Source organism: Rousettus aegyptiacus, unplaced genomic scaffold, assembly GCF_014176215.1.
Source record: "Rousettus aegyptiacus isolate mRouAeg1 unplaced genomic scaffold, mRouAeg1.p scaffold_m13_p_10, whole genome shotgun sequence".
NCBI lineage: Eukaryota > Metazoa > Chordata > Mammalia > Chiroptera > Pteropodidae > Rousettus > Rousettus aegyptiacus.
In genome coordinates, this window is record NW_023416285.1 from 79,671,989 (window position 1) to 79,689,321 (window position 17,333).

At 34.5% G+C, this 17,333-nt stretch overlaps 1 protein-coding gene across 12 annotated transcripts in view; it reads left to right on the forward strand.

The window, feature by feature from the left end:
• Positions 1-17,333, forward strand: part of ZNF438 (zinc finger protein 438) — a 157,216-nt gene that overhangs the window by 51,083 nt on the left and 88,800 nt on the right. The window contains exon 1 of one of the 12 annotated variants that reach the window (XM_036228064.1): positions 2,935-8,241. The exons of the other annotated variants lie outside the window; for them this stretch is intronic. The gene's annotated coding sequence lies outside the window, so the exon portion shown is untranslated. Of the gene's footprint in view, positions 1-2,934; positions 8,242-17,333 lie in introns of those variants that run through there. 12 annotated transcript variants of the gene reach the window in all.

Here is a 17,333-nt window from a genome sequence, read left to right on the forward strand (position 1 = left end):
AATTGATTTTTGACAACCTTGCTAAGGCAATTCAATGGAGAAAAGATAGTCTTTTCAACAAATAGTCTAGAACACCTGGATATCCAAATGTTAAAACAAACAAACAAACTCAACCCTTACCTCTTCTATATGCAAAAAGAACTTGAAAAGAATCATGTATATAAAAGACTAAAACTATAAAACTTAAAGAAAAAAATCACAGGAGAATATGAATTTGGGATAGGCAAGGATTTCTTAAGACATACATGCATAAGCCAAAATTGACAAATGGGACTCCATTAAAAATTTTTTTTCCCGTCAAAATTTAAAACTTTTGTTTTTCAGGAGAGATTGTTAAAAAAATGAAAAGACGGTCTTTAAACAGAGAGAACATAGTCTCAGTACATATACCTGACAAATTACTATGGCCAGAATATATAAAGAACTCTTACAGCTCATTAATAATAAGATAACCCAGTTAAAAGAATAGGCACAAGAAAATAATGAATGGCTGGTGCAGCACAGCAAAACGGTGTAACATCATTAGACATCAGAAAAATGCAAATCAATATAATGAAATACCATTATATATTCATCAAAACAGTTAAAATTAAAAATTAAAAAAGAACAAGTGTTAGTTGAGATGTAGACCAATTGGAACTTTCATATGTTGCTGGTGGGAAAGGAAAATGTAAAACCATTTTAGAAAACAGTTTGGCAGTGTGTTATAAAGTTCAGCATATTACTACAAGACTCAACAATTTTACTTCTAAATATTTACCTAAGAGAAATGAAAACATATGTTCCCATATATACTTGTACATGAATGTTCATAGCAGCTTTGTTCATAACAGTTCCAAGCTGGAAACAACTTAAACGTTCATCAGCTAGTGAGTGGATCAACACAATGTGGTTTATCCATGCAATGGAAAACTATTTGGCCATGAAAGGGCATAAAATACTGATACACATAACAACATGAAGGAATCTCAAAAATGTTATTATGACTAAAATAATCCAGATACAAAAGAGTACGAGTTCCATTTACAGCCCTGGATTATATCAGAATTGCTAGAAAAGCCAGATTTAATTTATAGTGATAATTAACAAGAAGATTGATACCTGTAGCAGAGAGTGTAGTGTGATTGTCCTGGATGAGGCATGAGGGAAATTTTTGGTATGATGATTGTGTTCTGTATCCTGTCTATGGTGGTGATTATGTGGATATAGGTGTTTGTAAAATTCATTGAAATATACACTTAAAATGTACATATTTTATTGTATATATACTTCAGTAATGTTTTAAAAAATAATTTCACAAATTGTGAAGATTATTTTACTAGAAAAAGATTAACTTTTGTCTAATTTTAGAAGACCTCTGTTGAAGGCTGAAAGCCAGTCAACTTGAAAAATCCATTTAGATACATCAGTCTACACAATATATATAATGCATGAATTAAAAATATCCTTAAACGAAAAAGAATACATGAATTCTCAGTATACTTTCTAGCTTATGATTTGATTTATTGAAATGGGACCCTAGAACTCTTAAAATTTATTGGTGTGTTTTTCTAATTTCTTAAATTGATATTTTGTAGTGTTTTTGGCAGCAAGAAGAATCCAGCTAAAATGAAGTAATTAAATACAATCTATTCTTGGGTTTGTTTTCATGTTACTTTCATTTTTTTTTAACTGGAAAGAATATGTGGAAGTCACTCTGGTGTCCCTTAGAATGAATCTGTTCTTCCTTTTAGGAGTGGAACACCTAGATTTATCCAAGCTCACGCATACATGGCTGCCTGTCTAGACACTGCATTTCTTTGCTTCTCTTGTACCAGGGTGTGGCTTTGGGACTAACCAGAGGTGAATGGTGACGTGTATCGAATTACCTTCTTAAAGACAAGCTACTTGACCTAGACTTTCTATTTATCCTTTTCTGCTGGCTGGAGGTTACGTCAGGTATAACAGCCACCTTCCAGAGAAGGAGCTGTGTGGTGGATGATAGAGCCAGTCTGGGTCCCTGAATGATCTTGTGATACACACCTCCCCCTGCCACTCTATTTTGTGATGTGAAAAAAAATTCTAACTCGAGCTACTGTATTTTTGAGTATCTTTGTTATGGCAGAAAGTTTATAACCCTAATACAAATGAAAGCCTTTAAGACTTTTATGTTTTTTCTGTGTACTGTGTAGCCATATACAATATATTTTGGTGTGTATTGTCAATTAACATAATTTCTAAAATAACATAAGATTGTATGAGAAGAGTTCTCTTTGATGCACTAGTTATTTAGGAGAGTGTTTTTCCAATTTCCAAGTTACATTTAAACTTTAGTAATTATTAATAAATTGATATACAGCCTTCCGCTTTTCTAATTTTTTAAAGTTGTTTTTATGGGCTAGTTTATGATAAATTTTTGTGAAGTTTCACAGACCTTTTAAAATAAGTTGTCATCTTCTTTGTAATATACCTAAATATTTATCTATTATGTTGTTAATTTTATTTTTATAATTACTTTAGTCTACGAAAGGCTTGAATATATAAATCAGTGATTTCTTTAATTTTTCTTTGTATTTCTGTCAGTTTTTGTTTTGGTATGTATGTTTAATATATTACTTACTGCCAAAATCTCAATTGAAGATTATAGCTTTTATCAGAAAGATATGATTTTTTTCCTAATTTATACTTCACGCTGTGTGTTTTAGCTGACATTAATATTGGTACCTTAGTTTATATTTTCCTTTATATCTTTGTACTTCTTATTTTATCTTTTCTTTGTCATTTCTTTTAAATATGTTTCCTAAAAGTGGAACATAGTTGGATTTCTTTTTTTTAACCTATTGAAAACCTTTATCTTTTAACAGATATTTTAATTCATTTATATTTATTGTCAAGATTGATCTAACTGATTTTACTTCATTGATCTTGTTTTAAGCTGTTTTAAATTATTTTTTGTTTTCATTGTGTTTTGGACTTTTTGCTGTTTGATTTAAAGTTATCTTTGTTTAATTGATTAATATTTTAAATTTGCAGTATAGCTAAAAGGTATATAGCCTGCTTTGAAGTCTGCAAAGGATCATTTTTAAGTTTTTTTGAAACCTTCAATCTATATAAGATCTGTAATTTACAGTCAAGAATAAGATATGATATCTTTTGTTTTTCCTCAGTATGAAATGAGACATTTAATAGAGTTTTACTTATCTGCGTCTTAATTTTCATTAATAGGATTTGAGATTTTTATCTCAGACTATTAAGTTGTAATTTTAAATGATTTATAAAATATTTATTTCGTTAATTTTTATATAGGCATAAAAATTATGAAAACCATAAGGTTGTCACAACTTTAAATAAACTGCTACTATTTTCCAAGTATGTATGAAAATGAAACTTAAGGAAGTCATTAAAAACATACTCTTGTGTCGTATTACATTACTTATTATTTTCTTGATCTATTTCCATATTATATCTTAAAAAAATCCTCTTTTTGTTTTCCATCTTCAGACCATTTTCCTGCTCATTAGACCAAGAAAAAGGAAGTAGAAAATATATCATTCAAAATTAGAATATGAAATTTTGTGTTTGGTATTTACTATAGCAAAGTGTAAGAATTAGAATATATTTGGGATTATTGGATTAGTGGATTTTATGGTGATAGGACTAATGACTTATATGATGGGAGCATTACCAGTAATTTAGTAGTAAGTGTGTTTTCTAAGGTGGCCCTGTTGATTATTACATCAAGTACTGAAGGGCATGGGATTTACGTTCTCAATAATGTTTGTTCAATGACAGAAGCTGTCCTTTTGCTGCTTTGAGTGTCTGATAGGCTGTTACCCTTGCCTTGAATGCTCCTTCTCAAGTAGGTGGCAGCACCATTTCTTTTCTGTTATAAGGGTTCTTGTATATGGGGCTTTCCCACTTTTTTCAGAGTACACTTGAGAACTATTTAAGGAAGCAGGATCTTAGAGGATACTCAGCCTTGTCTTGGAAACAATGTGGAAAGAAGAAGCCTGTAGCAGTTGCTAGGGGCAATATCTTTAAGAAAACATCAGTGTTGCTAAGTTTTTTTTAGAGATGAAAAGACTTGTCTTTCTCATGTTTATTTTGTTTTGTTTTGTTTTGTTTTGTAAGCAGACAATTATGTAGCTAGTTTAGCACAATATGAGGAGTGAGGTGAAGCTAAGAACAGCCTCTTCAGGGTTATAGGTCAGTGTGAAAGTTCTTGGCAAGAGACTTATTTAGCGTGGTATGTGGAAAGCACATGGTTGAGGAGGCAGGAAGACCTTTGTTCTAGCTTTGGTTCTCTGTTTTTCTTTTTGACATTGGGAAACTTTCAACTCTTTTCAGCCACAGGCTGGATATATTAAATGAGGAAGATGTCTCTCTAAGATCTTTTCTAACCTTAAAATTCCATGACCGACTAGGGTACCAGGGATAGCAAGGAAGTTTCCATTTAAAGCATTTTTATTTTTAATATTATTAAGAAGTCAGCTTAATTTCATCTTATAAAGTCAAGAGGAAGGAATAAATCACTTATCTTAGAGAATTCAAAGAAGGGACCATTTTTGACTCGTGTATTTATGCTCTGACCTAATATTAGGTAAGTGACACATGTTGCGGTGGAGAGTCCCAGTTATTACACCTGGAAGTAATCCGGTAATAGAATGACTCAGAGGAATGTTAAGTCACCATTTTCCCCTGAGAAAACTGAGAAAGACATTTTTCTAGACTCCCAGAATGCTGTTACCTTTTCCACTTGGGATATGTTCCTGCCTGGAGACTGAGGATGCTGGGAGGTAGCCCTACTGTGTGATAGCAGTCAGACATCAGACTGAAGGTCCCGCTGAAGATCTTTCATTGATGAGCTCCTGAGTGGTAAAGAGTGCCAGCACTGAACACATGTTTTACAAGATCAGCAATAGAATGCTGCCCCTGCTGGCTTTTTGTTATACACTGAGCTAGGTATGGTCACAAGCAAGGTAGGCAGAGAGAACTTTGAAATACTGAACATGTCACAATTGTGAAAGAGCTAGGAAACAGTACTGACTGAATAAAATCTATACAGCAGTCAAAGGGTGACTTGTTGAGGAATGGCTTTGTTCAGGCCAGATTCTGGAGGGTGAGCTGCTGCCAAAGGCTCCATCCAGAGCAGCATGGAAAAGATGGTGCAGCCGACATTGGTTGCTTCTCTGCCATCATTTTTTTAAGGACTAAAAAATTATTGAAAAGTTTTATTTCCCTCTCTGTCAAGAGCTTCTAGGGGGAAAAAGAGAATTGTTTTATTTCATAAATGCATTTTCTTTTAGTAAATAAAGAAACGGTGACTAATCCAAATAAATTAGAAACTTGGATACACAGTATATCTGATAGGCATTAAGCTGCAGTTAAAAAAAAAAAGCCACTGTGTAGAAGACTCTGATCAAGGGATGTAGAGATCAACATTCAGTAGTTTATATCCTCAGGAACTTGAGGGAGGTAGACTGATAGATGGCTATTATGTTTCATTCAGCGTTTATAGAGCATCTCCCCTATGCAAGGCTCTGTGCTAAATGTTGAGACTGTAGGATAAGATAGAGTTCTTGTTCTCAAGACATTATGCTTTAGAGGAAGATGAATAAATGGGTAACTAGAACACAGGGTACATGGAGACATATAGAAGGGATGAAATCATTAGAATGCACAGCAGAGAGTGATGCAGGTGACTCTGATTACGTCCTAAGACTAGAACTAAGCAGTCTCAAAGAAGCTATTCCTTGTGATGGTTGTGAGCTGTGCTTAAAGTTCTCTTGTGAGAGCTGTACACTTCATATGTTAAGAATAACAACAGCTAAGAATTTTACAGTGCCTTTATTCTGTCAGGCATAGTCCTTGTGGTTTACATAGAACAAGTTATATAATCCTTACAGTAATCCTGTAAGGTAGAAGTTAGTATTAGCCAAGAAACTGAGGCCTAGAGCAGTTGAGTTACTTAACCAATAACAACTAGAATGTAGTGGATCTGGGACTTGGGTCCAAAATTCTGTTCTTAACTACTGTGCTGTTAAGACTTATAGAATTAAGGGGGTCGGTTACTGGAAGAACCATTGTGTGTTTTTGCGGATACAGCAGCTTAATATTAATGAGCTAAACACCTAGGAGAAAAAAAAATGTCAGTATATATGCTTTTCATTTTCTAGAAACAAAGCTGTATATTATCATAATTACTATTGGAATTGCCCTGTACCAGCTACAAATTTTAACTAGAATTTTTTCATTTGAAGTTAAAGAAAGATACCTTTTGATTAAATACTATTCTCCATTAGAGAAAAGGACCTTCTTGAATTTTAAATATATCTAAAAGAGATTGCATAGCCTCCTGCAGTCATTGAATCCCGCAGCTCATTGAGGTGGGGATTTTCTGTTCAGCCCATTGTTCTCCTGGTCAAGTTAGAAGCTGCTTTCTGTATCTCTCATCCATTGAAATGTCTATTTTTACAACACTAGAGGCCTTTAATTTATAAGCTAGATTTGTAAATTGATGGGTTCTAGCCTGGTTGGGCTTGTGGTACGTGTGGCTTACCTCTATGCCTGGAGCTCTGCTATTTGCTGCTCCAAGGGAGTTAATAAGAGCTTCAGTGACCTGGTTTGTCCACAGTTTATAGGCTCAAATCTAGATGATCTGAAGGGAATAAGAATCAAATGAAAAAGTCGAAGTTATGGTTGTAAACTAGAAGGAAAGTTAGAATTTTAAAACCAGCATCAATATAGTGCAGACAAGAATTAGAAGTTAAGAATAGCCGAGGAGAGATTTTTAATCAGAGCAACCCTCCAGATATTTGGAATTGCTATGATGATTTTAAATAGGCAACCCTTTGGCTTTAAAAAGAATCAAGGATTCAACTCTGTAGTATATTAAGTATAAACACATACAAAATTTAAGAGAAAAAGGTAATCTTTTAATGTAAATCCATTGTGATTTATGGTTTCTTGGCCTTTGAAAACCTTGTGCCTTAATTAAATACATTGAGTAGTTTTAAAACTTTAATTTATTTTTGCACAAGCAGGTATTTTTAATATAGCAATTAAGAATGTCATTAGGATGATTTTTGAAAGCAGTATGTACCATAATATATCTTGAATAGTATTACTAACTAAAGAAAATGAGATTTTAGACCTCATTTGGACACATAACTAAAAATAAAAGTAAACTTTTTCATATACTACTGAAATTAACTATGGAATTGAAACTTACTAAGATAATACTTTGTGTAAATATACTTTATATTTTGCTTTTTAAATCATTTATTTACAGAAGGAATACAAAAATAGTTTTTTTTAAACATTACAGATGAACGTTCCCTTTGACCCCACCCTCCCATCTTCCCAGAGGTCATCATTTTGCCATTTATTCTTCCAAATCATTTTCTGAATGTTTATATGCATATATTTATATGCATAGAATATATATTTATGTTTTGCATAGATATTTAAAAAATGAATATATTGTTTCCTGGTTCATTTTAAATATGACCTTCCATTATATGTTTTGTGTCTGATACTTCGATAATGTTACTAACAGCAGCTGACATTTATTGAGTAGTACTATCTGCTAGGCAAGATGTTTAGCATTTTCATACAATTTAATTTAATAATCTTCATAATAAACTTTTGAGGTATGAATCCTGAGAAGGAATATGTCTGCCAAGAAGGATTCCTTATGTTTAACTGGGCCCCAAATCATAACCAGAGTCTAGCAGCCATTGCTAATAGAGGCCTCTCATACACTCTGCATTTCAGGGAAAAGCCACAGACTGAACTGCCAAGCCTCCTGCACTGTGCTCCTGCTGTCTGAGCCAACCCTTTTAAGGGAGCTCCTGGTATCATCTTTCAACCAATGTGCTGAGTCCTGCCCCACCTAATCAGAACTGCACAGCTATAGCTTTAGTTACATCTATTCCAACCAATCAGAGTGGCTCAGTAACAACCAATCAGAATGAGGGAAGCTGACCAATCAGGGCAGTGTTACTTGGACCAATCAGAATTGTGCAATTTTGATTCCTCATTTGCATAAAAATGAACCAATCAGGAACTGGGTCATGAACTTTCACTATAAAAGTCATCCTCCCCCCTTTGTCTTGGTGGAATGCCCTTTTGGTTTCCGCTGGAGACTGCATTTACCCAGTTTGCAAATTGTTCCCCCGAATAGGTTCTCCTTTTACCTCACCCCAGACTGGGGACTCTTGTTGACATTGGATTGGATGCAGCAACATTTTGTTGGCAGAAGTGAGTAAAATAGTTGATTTTTTATGAAAAAAGTTCTTCATTATACCTCACATTTACATTAAATTACTAATGCCAGTGGTTTATCATTCTTTAATAACTTCAAAAATAAAACATTTAGAATGATTTTTTAAATTGATAAGGATATAACTTTTAGTTCTGTTATTTTTACTATTCATGGGCAGTTGGCCTTTCTCTACCAAGTCCCTGGAATGAGTATCTTTGCTAAGCCAGAAGGCTAGGAATGTGACTGCTCACCTTTTAGGAATGAAGAGGTATATGTATCATATTTGACTCATTCTAAATGAAGAATAGACAACCTCAGACATTTCCTCAGTAGTTAATGCTTTTAAATGCCTATGCCTGTGATATCCTTGCTTTGGGGAACAGTTAAAGGATATAAGACCTGGGAGGAAGGAGGTTTATTTTTGAAAGATGCTTTTCATTGTGCTCTTAGTAATACTGGTATAAGGAAATAAATGTGGCTGCAATGGGAACTCTGAGAATTTTTATGGGAACTCATAGAAAGGGGGTGATATTGGGTGGGTTGAGAGAAAAAAAAAAGGCTGTGCTTATGTATATGCTGATTTTGGAGTTTGGGTGAAGATATTTCCAAAATTTCATGACGTAGTTAAGAGCTTTTAGAATGGGATAGCTGGGTTTAAATCTCAGTTCTGCTGCTTAACTAGCTAGGTGATCGTTAAAAAGCCACCTTATGTTGTTTCAATCAAATAATATCCACTTTATAAAGTTATGAGTTTGAAATTACATAAAGTATTTTATACATTGTGAAGTACTGCACAAATGTGTGAAAATTAGGTGATATTTTTGCTGTTTTCATTATCATGATGGTTGTCAAGGTTGTCTATAGTTTGCATCTTTCCATGTTGTGTTCATACTGAAGACTTAACTTCTTGCTTCTCTCCTTTATTATTTGAAAGCAAGTTCTATATTAGGACTCTGTTATTTTCAAAATAGAAAAGAGGCCTTATTGCTGAATGATCTAACAGACATTGAAGGCCTAATGTGTATCAGTCAACATTTCTTCAGGCCTAATGTAAGAACTAAAAACATCATCTATACTATAACTCTTTGGAAAAGGAGACATGCTAAAGGTCATGACAGATATCATTTTATTGTCATCAACACATTAGTTGGTCAATAATTTTTGACCTTTTTGTCTTTAAGGTAACAGTAAGTAGGTATTAACTAATATCTGTCTACTTATGAAAGTACGTTAATAAATTCTGTTGTGGTAGAACATTGGAAAAAACAATAAAAAGTTATTTAGCTGTGGATTCTTCGTGGTTATATAGTAGTTTATTTAGAAATCGCAAATAAGGTACAATGAGGGTATGAAGTTTTTATGTTTATCAGAATAAGATATGAGTTAAAAATGGTTAAGAGGCACTAAAAGTAAGCTCTCATTTCCAGATGAGTAGATAGTTCATTGAGGTTTCATTTGGTGCACTTAAGGGTCCACACTATAATGGAGAACTGACCCTTGCTTGGAAACCCAGTCAGCAGTCTGGTTTATTATTCAGGGTTTCTTTATTATTTTGTTCCCTCTGGTTCTGCTAATGTTTTTCCTAATATAAATGTTTAGCAACTCAGAACCCATGGAACAAGCAAATATCTTTAATCTGTTGCAGAGTCATGGGACTGCCTGTCTGTGAGCCAGTGCTACAGAAATTAGACATCAGTTATTTAGCTTTGAGGCAACTAGGAAGTCTATAATTGAAGTCTCGTTTGCCATTTGAGTGATGTGCCATTTATTGCACAAAAACACTACTGGTATAGGCTGTTTCTTGAAGAAAATGTGTACTCTGGAGGAGGCATTTTGCTGGAAGAAACAATCCTTTGGTTTTGTTGTTCCATCTTCTAGTTCTAAAAAGCTTACCCTTTTCACTTTCATTGGTGGTTTGCTTTGTCATTTCTGTACTCGCTTTCATTTATTTCTTGACCTACTCTCTGCAGCAAACCATCTCTATCGTGAAGTTGTACCAATAGAAAAAGTTAAATTTTGTTTCAAAGTGACCTATGAAATTCCATTCCATATTTTAAATTTAGCCCATTGGAAATAACAGTTTTTGCTTCATTTTGTTTTGGTAACTCACTCATGCCCTTGTTATCTGAAGACCATACTTGCTTTTTTCTTTTTTATTTTTTTAAATTTTCAGTTAATCTCATCTGTTTAATCAAACTCACCTGTTTCTAGAAACTCAGCCTTTCCCCTTTTCTGGCAGGCAGTTGTGGTAAGCGTAGCTTGTTTTCTTGCGATCCTAACCAGGGGTCTGTAAGGCGTCTAGGAGCTGAACAATCTCACATTTGCTTTTGCAAATTAGCAACTAGAAATATTTGAACTTTTCTCGACTATAACTAAGTTACTCTTCTTAAAAAAAGTTTATAATTAGTTTAATTATTCTCAGTTAGTTTCTGGCTTACAATACTGAAGAAGGGTAGATAAAAGCTAAAGTAAGAATTTCTGATTCGATATCATATTATTTATTGTGGAAAGAATGTTTTCCCTCTAGACTGACTAGGAACAAGATGTTTAAACATAAGCCAGGGTGGAGACCTGTTTGTTTGGTCAGCTTCAGAGGAGCCACATTTCCCTACTTATGATGAGTCCGCCAACTATTCTACCCTCCACCCCCGCCTGATTCTCCAAGTTTCTTTGGCTTTTTACTTAGGGCTCTGTTGGATAAGAAAGTGACATAGTGCATACGTGGCGATTAGACAGGCTAAAAGGTTGTTTTCTGCAGTAACGTGATTTTATCATGTCCTTATGAATTTATGCTGTTCTCTGGTTGTGTGTATAAAATGGCGTTTTCCCCCCCAGTTCTCCTCTGCTGTTGGCTTGTGCATTTCCATAGCTGGACTGCAGCAAAACTCCATTTATCACAGGCAGTGGGAGGGGGTACAGAGATATGAAAGGGTTACTGTTCACATTTCCTGTGTAATTCCCTCTGATCTTACTGAGCTGTAATTCCTTTCTTGATGTTAAACATTCCCAGGCTCCTGTAACCTTCTAGCCAACTTGCGCTGGCCAAGTTTGTCCCAGGTGATCATGTAGGCGAACCTCCTCTGTTTTTAAAGACTAGAAATCACTTTTTCCTCCATGAGATAGAGGCTAAATGCTCATTCCTTTGCAGTCCCAGAAGGAATCCCTTTAAGACAAGAACAGAGCAGTAACATATTAATTTTAAACTTCAAATTTAACAGCTCTGTTTGTTGTCAAGTTAATTGTGTAGATTTTAAAATTGGTGTAATTTCTAGTTAAATGAAAGCCCATTTCATTGATCTATTAAAGATTACATCCTTTCTTTTAAAAATACACTTGAAAAATGGGTTCTAATTCTAAAAGGGTAAATTTTGACCTTACCATCCTACTTTTAGTTTACTTAATAAGCAGATCATTTTAAATTGCCTCAAATATAAAGCCACTTAGCTGAAAATGCAGCATTTTTGCTTCAATTCAATTCAGAAGAAGGTTGTAGTTGAGCGTAGGGATATACTCATTTTCTACTTTTTCTCTGGTTTTAAAAATAGCAGCTCATTTTTATTCCACAATTTTTAAAATATATATTTTTGTGGTTGGCAAATGATTTTCTATTTTTGCCTTTCCTTTTAAGTTTTAGAAGAAAATGTTACGCTTCTGTGAAGCATAAGTATGTGTCAGCAGCTGCTGATGAATTGATAGGGGCTGAGTACCTGTGCTGGCACTGACTTCATCACAGGTAGTGAACTTTTGTTTGGACACAGTTCTGGGCAAGTTTACTGGTATAGCTTATCACACATCTATCTCTATGTCCTCATTCAACACCTTGGGAACCTAGGGTCTTGGGGACAGATAGAAATGAAAACAATGTCTCTTTCAAGGAGTTTCTAGGGTAATTTAAGTTTGATGGTATTTAGGCCAGAGTAAATTATTTGCATTGCTTAAAGCAATGAGATAAAATATTTTTATGTACTTTAACCATGTATAACATGGTTTTTGTGGACATGGGTAGATAAATTTTTAGATTGATTGTTTGGATCTGCCTTAGAGAGCCAACATTAATGGTTGATATTTCTCATTCTCCTTTAGTTCTCCCAATGCCAAAATGGCCTGTCACACAGCAGGCTTTCAATAACAGTTTGTTGAATGAATTGAGACTGCCACATTACTTTTGTAGATTCTTGATTATTCCATACTGCATAATTACATACACGTCTAATGTTACTCTCACCTTTCCTATTAGGGTCTAATGATAGATCCTGTTCAGAGTCCTTTGTCATTAAACAGTAACTAACCTCATAAAATATTTTGCCTAAGTCCTTCAGTGATCTACACCTGGCTGGCCTAACTATGTCACTGCCCTGCCATAGAAAAAAGTGAATTTCGTCATAAATTACTTAAATTATAGTCTATTAACATTTCCTATAACCAATAAGCCCATTTATTATTTTCATAATAGAAAAACTTTTGTAATCTTTTCCAAGGGTTAATTATTCCTAGGACCATCATAGAGCAATGAATAGTTATGTCAGTTAGTCAACAAATACTTAGAGAATGCTAATGTAAACATCATTATGACTGGTATTGTGGGTTCTCCAAATATGTATACGACCAACTGTGGTCCTGTCATCTAAAATAGGGGTCCCCATGCCCCCAGGCCATAGACCAGTACTGGGCCGCACAGCAGGAGGTGAGCGGCAGGCCAGCGAGTGGAGTGAAGCTTTATTCTGTTTGCAGCCTCTCCCTAGTGCTAGCATCACCGCCTCAGCTCCACCTCAGATATTCAGGCATTAGATTTTAATAAGGAGCGCGCACCCTAAATCCCTTGCATGCGCGGTTCACAATAGGGTTTGCGCTCCTATGAGAATCTAATGCTTGATGATCTGAGGTGGAGCTGAGGTGGTGATGCTAGTGCTGGGGAGCGGCTACAAATACAGATAACATTAGCAAAGAGGTGTGACTGCACAGCTTGCAGACTCATATCAAAACCCTATCAGTGACTGACAAACGACAAGCTGCATCTGGTGGCAGGCTTTATAGTGGCAAGTGAGTTTATTTATTTCAGTTGTATAGCTGTATCTGGTGACATCTGATTCTGCATTTTGGTGAGTTGTATAATTATTTAATTATATATTACAATGTAATAGTAATAGAAATAAAGTGCACAACAAATGTAATGTGCTTGAATCATCTTTAAACCATCCCTGCCCTACCCTGGGTCATAGAAAAATTGTCTTCCATGAAACCAGTCCCCAGTGCCATAAAGATTGGGGACCACTGACCTAAAGTCTCCTACACTTCTCAACAAACAAGATACATGCTCTAGTCAAGTTAAACAGCAACTGAAGGTACATTAATTTTAGTTATGTGCTAAGAGAGAGATCTGAACAAGAATCAAGTAGCTTAGTGGAGGGAGAAGCCATTTTGACCTGGACCAAAGAGTGGCGAGAGATTTAACAGAGGAAACTTGAGTTGGGCATGAAACAAACAGTTGGGGATTGTATATAAAAGAGTGGGGCTATTTGACGTTTGTAAATATGGGTGATAGTTATCACACTTCCTGTTCCCAGAAGCAGTGAAGAAACAACAAAAAACTTTAGTAAATGGTAAAGACTTTACTCCATTGGTTACTTATTTATTCCTTATTTTTTTATTGAAGTGGAATTTCAGAATAGCTTCCACTAACAACATACAGCAGCTTTTTAAGTTACCATAAGGACTTTAGTAGGAAGTCCTCCTACACTTCTCACCTGATTAAAATTTTAGCAGGAAGACAGAAATAAGATATATTGAAAAGTTATCATTTATGACTCCACTTCATTAATAAAGGGTCCATCCAATCCCAATGGCAAGTTAAACATTGTTCATTGCTGAGCTGTGTCTTGATTTGAAGTCTGATATATCAGGAGACAGATCCAACTTTACTTTTGTTTTGTTTTGTTTTGCAATTGTATGACTAGCTGCCTATATGATAATGAAGGGACAACTATAACCAGTGTGTGTTTCCCACACCGAATTCTTGTTGACAGTCTAGTCTTTTAAAATATTGCTAAGTGATCCGTGATTAATGGTAGTCAGCTAATTTTATGAAAGGGGCATCTTAGTGAATATTGATATTTTATTTAACCCAGTATTTCCCAAATGTACGTGACTTTGAAAATGCCCATTGTTTGCCTGCCTGCCTTTTTTCTTCCTTTCTTCTTTCTTTCCTTCCATCCTTCCTTCATTTTTTCAGAACATGTATTAAAATCTCCTGTAGAACAAGTTTCAGGAACTGTCACTGTAAAGTTAACATACACACGCGTTATTTAGGGCTTATGTCCATATTTCTCTTAACCTTTACTCTTTCTAGGGCGAAGGATGTGATATAGAAGGAAAAAGAATAATTTTAAAGTTTTGCTACCTGTTCTCATGTCATATTTAGTGGTAAAGAGGCTGACACAAATATCTGAATTAAAGTTTGAGCTATATCTTAAGATTTCAAGAGTTCGTACTCTCTGTATCTTCTGTAGCTCTGGAATATCAGGAGCTGACCAAAGATAACAGAAGTTACCTCTGGGTGGGGGACAGAAAAGATAGGGTGGGTTGGAGATAAAATGAGACTTTTACATTTTAGTATAACTACTTTTGTATGAATTTTTCCATTACCGTAAATTTCTTTGTAACCTTAATAACAGGGAACAAATCTAACTAGTTGAGGGGCCCTCTACTTTAAAGAAGGATTGCTATCTCCAAGCTTTTGTAAGTACTACTAGCATATCTGGTGTTTTAAAACTCACTTTGTTGAAGAAAACTCAAATTTTTTAAACCATTTTTTCAGAAACAAGCTTATTATATGAAGTAAGGTAAATCTGATTAGATAAAATTAATATCCCTTGCCCACGCTACCATGGTATCTTGTGCACATTTATAGTGTTGCTATTAATACACCATGACATCCTTCTCCATTTATGTGCTAACTGAGGGATGGTGTCTTATTTGTCTCTGCATCTTCGGCACCTAGTTTTGCACTGTGCCTGGTGTCTAGTAGACATTTAATAAATCTTTATTGATGTGGGTGTGGAAAGGTGAGGAGACTTAATTGCAGACTTATTCTTAGGGGAATACGTAGTGATTTTCACTTTCAAATTTTAAAAAGAATATGTTCTTTTGAAAATATCTTTAAAATATAGTTTTATTTTTCCACTTATTTATATGTCTTCTCTCCAAGAATTTAAGATGATATTCATTAGTACACATATGTAAAATAAAATTTAAAATAAATGACTAAAATAACAAGGTTGGAGGACTTTGTTACTTCCCATTTCAAAAGTCACTGTAAAGTGACAATAACCAAGACAGTATGGCATTGGCATAAAGATAAGCATATAGATCAATAGAGTAGAACTGAGAGTCCAGAAATAAACCCTTACATTTTGGGTCCATTGATTTTTGACAGAGCTACTAAGACTATTCAATAGAGAAACAATTATCTTTTAAACTAATCATTCTGGGAAAATTGGGTATTCATATGCAAAAAAAAGAACTTCCTCAAAATCAACCATACACAAAAATTAATTTAAAATTAATTTTGTACCTAAATGTAAGAGCTAAAATTATAAAACATCTAAAGGAAGCACAGAAGAAACTTTATGACCTTGGTTCAGGCAGAGTTGTTAAATATAACACCAGAAGAAGGAGACATAGAAAAAAATGTGGTAAACTTGACTTTATTAAAATTAAAAACTTTTGTGCTTCAAAAGACACTATTAAGAAACTGCAAAGAAAATCCACAGAGAAAATAACTTGCAAATCATGTCTGATAAAGGACTATATCCAGAAAATGTAAAGAACTCCAACAGCTCAATAATAAGACAGACAACCCAATTAAAATAGAAGCAAAAGAATTCAATAGACATTTCATGAAAAAGAGCCATACAAATGAATAAGCACATTAAAATGTGCTCAACAGCATTAGATATTAGGAAAATGAACATTAAAAACACAGTAAGATACTATTCCTTACCCACTAGGATGCCTGTAGTTAAAAAGACAGACAAATATCTAATGTCTAGGATGTGGAGAAGCAGGAACTCTCATACTTTATTGGTGGGAATGTGAAATGTTATACCCACTAGGAAAACAGTTTGAACATTTCTTTAAAAATTAAACCAACTTACCATATGTATTATTAGATTCTCTAGAGGAAAAGAACCAATAGAGTGAGAATTAGTTCATATAATTGTAAAGGCTTGGTGAGTCCAAAATCTGATAGAGGCTGGTAGGCTGGGTCTCAGGAAAAGAGTTGCAGTTGGAGTCCACAGCCAGCCTGCTGGGAAAGCAGGAAGAGCTGATGTTGCAGATGAAGTCCACAGTCTTCTGAGGAATTCCCTTTTGCTAGGAGATGTTAGCCTTTTGTTCTCTTCACTAATTGAATGATCATCAACTAATTGGATGAGTCTCACTAATTATGGAGAACAATCTGCTTAAAGTCCACCAATTTAAATGTTAGTCTCATCCAAAAACACTTTCCCAGAATAACATTTGACTAAATATCTGGGCAATATGCCCAACCAAGTTGACACATAAAATTAACCCAGCAATTCCACTTCTCAGAATCTACCCAGGAGAAATGAAAACATACATCCATACAAAGACTTGTATGTGATTATTCCCAGGAGCTTTGTTTATAATAGACAAAAATAAGAAAAAATCCAAAAGTCTGTCAACTGGTAAATGGATAAACAAAATATGGTATATCTATACATTTGACTACTATTCAGCATTTGGGGGGAAAAAAAGGAAAATGCTGATAAATGTTGTACATGGATGAACCTCAGAGATATGCTAAGTGAAAGAAGCCAAATTCAGAAGACAAAAAATGGTATGATTGCAAGCATATGAAATGTGTTGATAGAGCAAATCAGAGGAGTTTTGGGAGTGGGAGTGGGGATTGACTTGCATATGGAATCAAGGGAATTTTGGAGAGTGATGGGAATGTTCTAAAATTGGATTGTAGTGATGATTGCACACTTCTGTAAATTGACTAAAACAGTATTGAACTTGTAACAGGTGAATCTTATGGTATGTAAATTGTACGTCAATAATGTAAAGA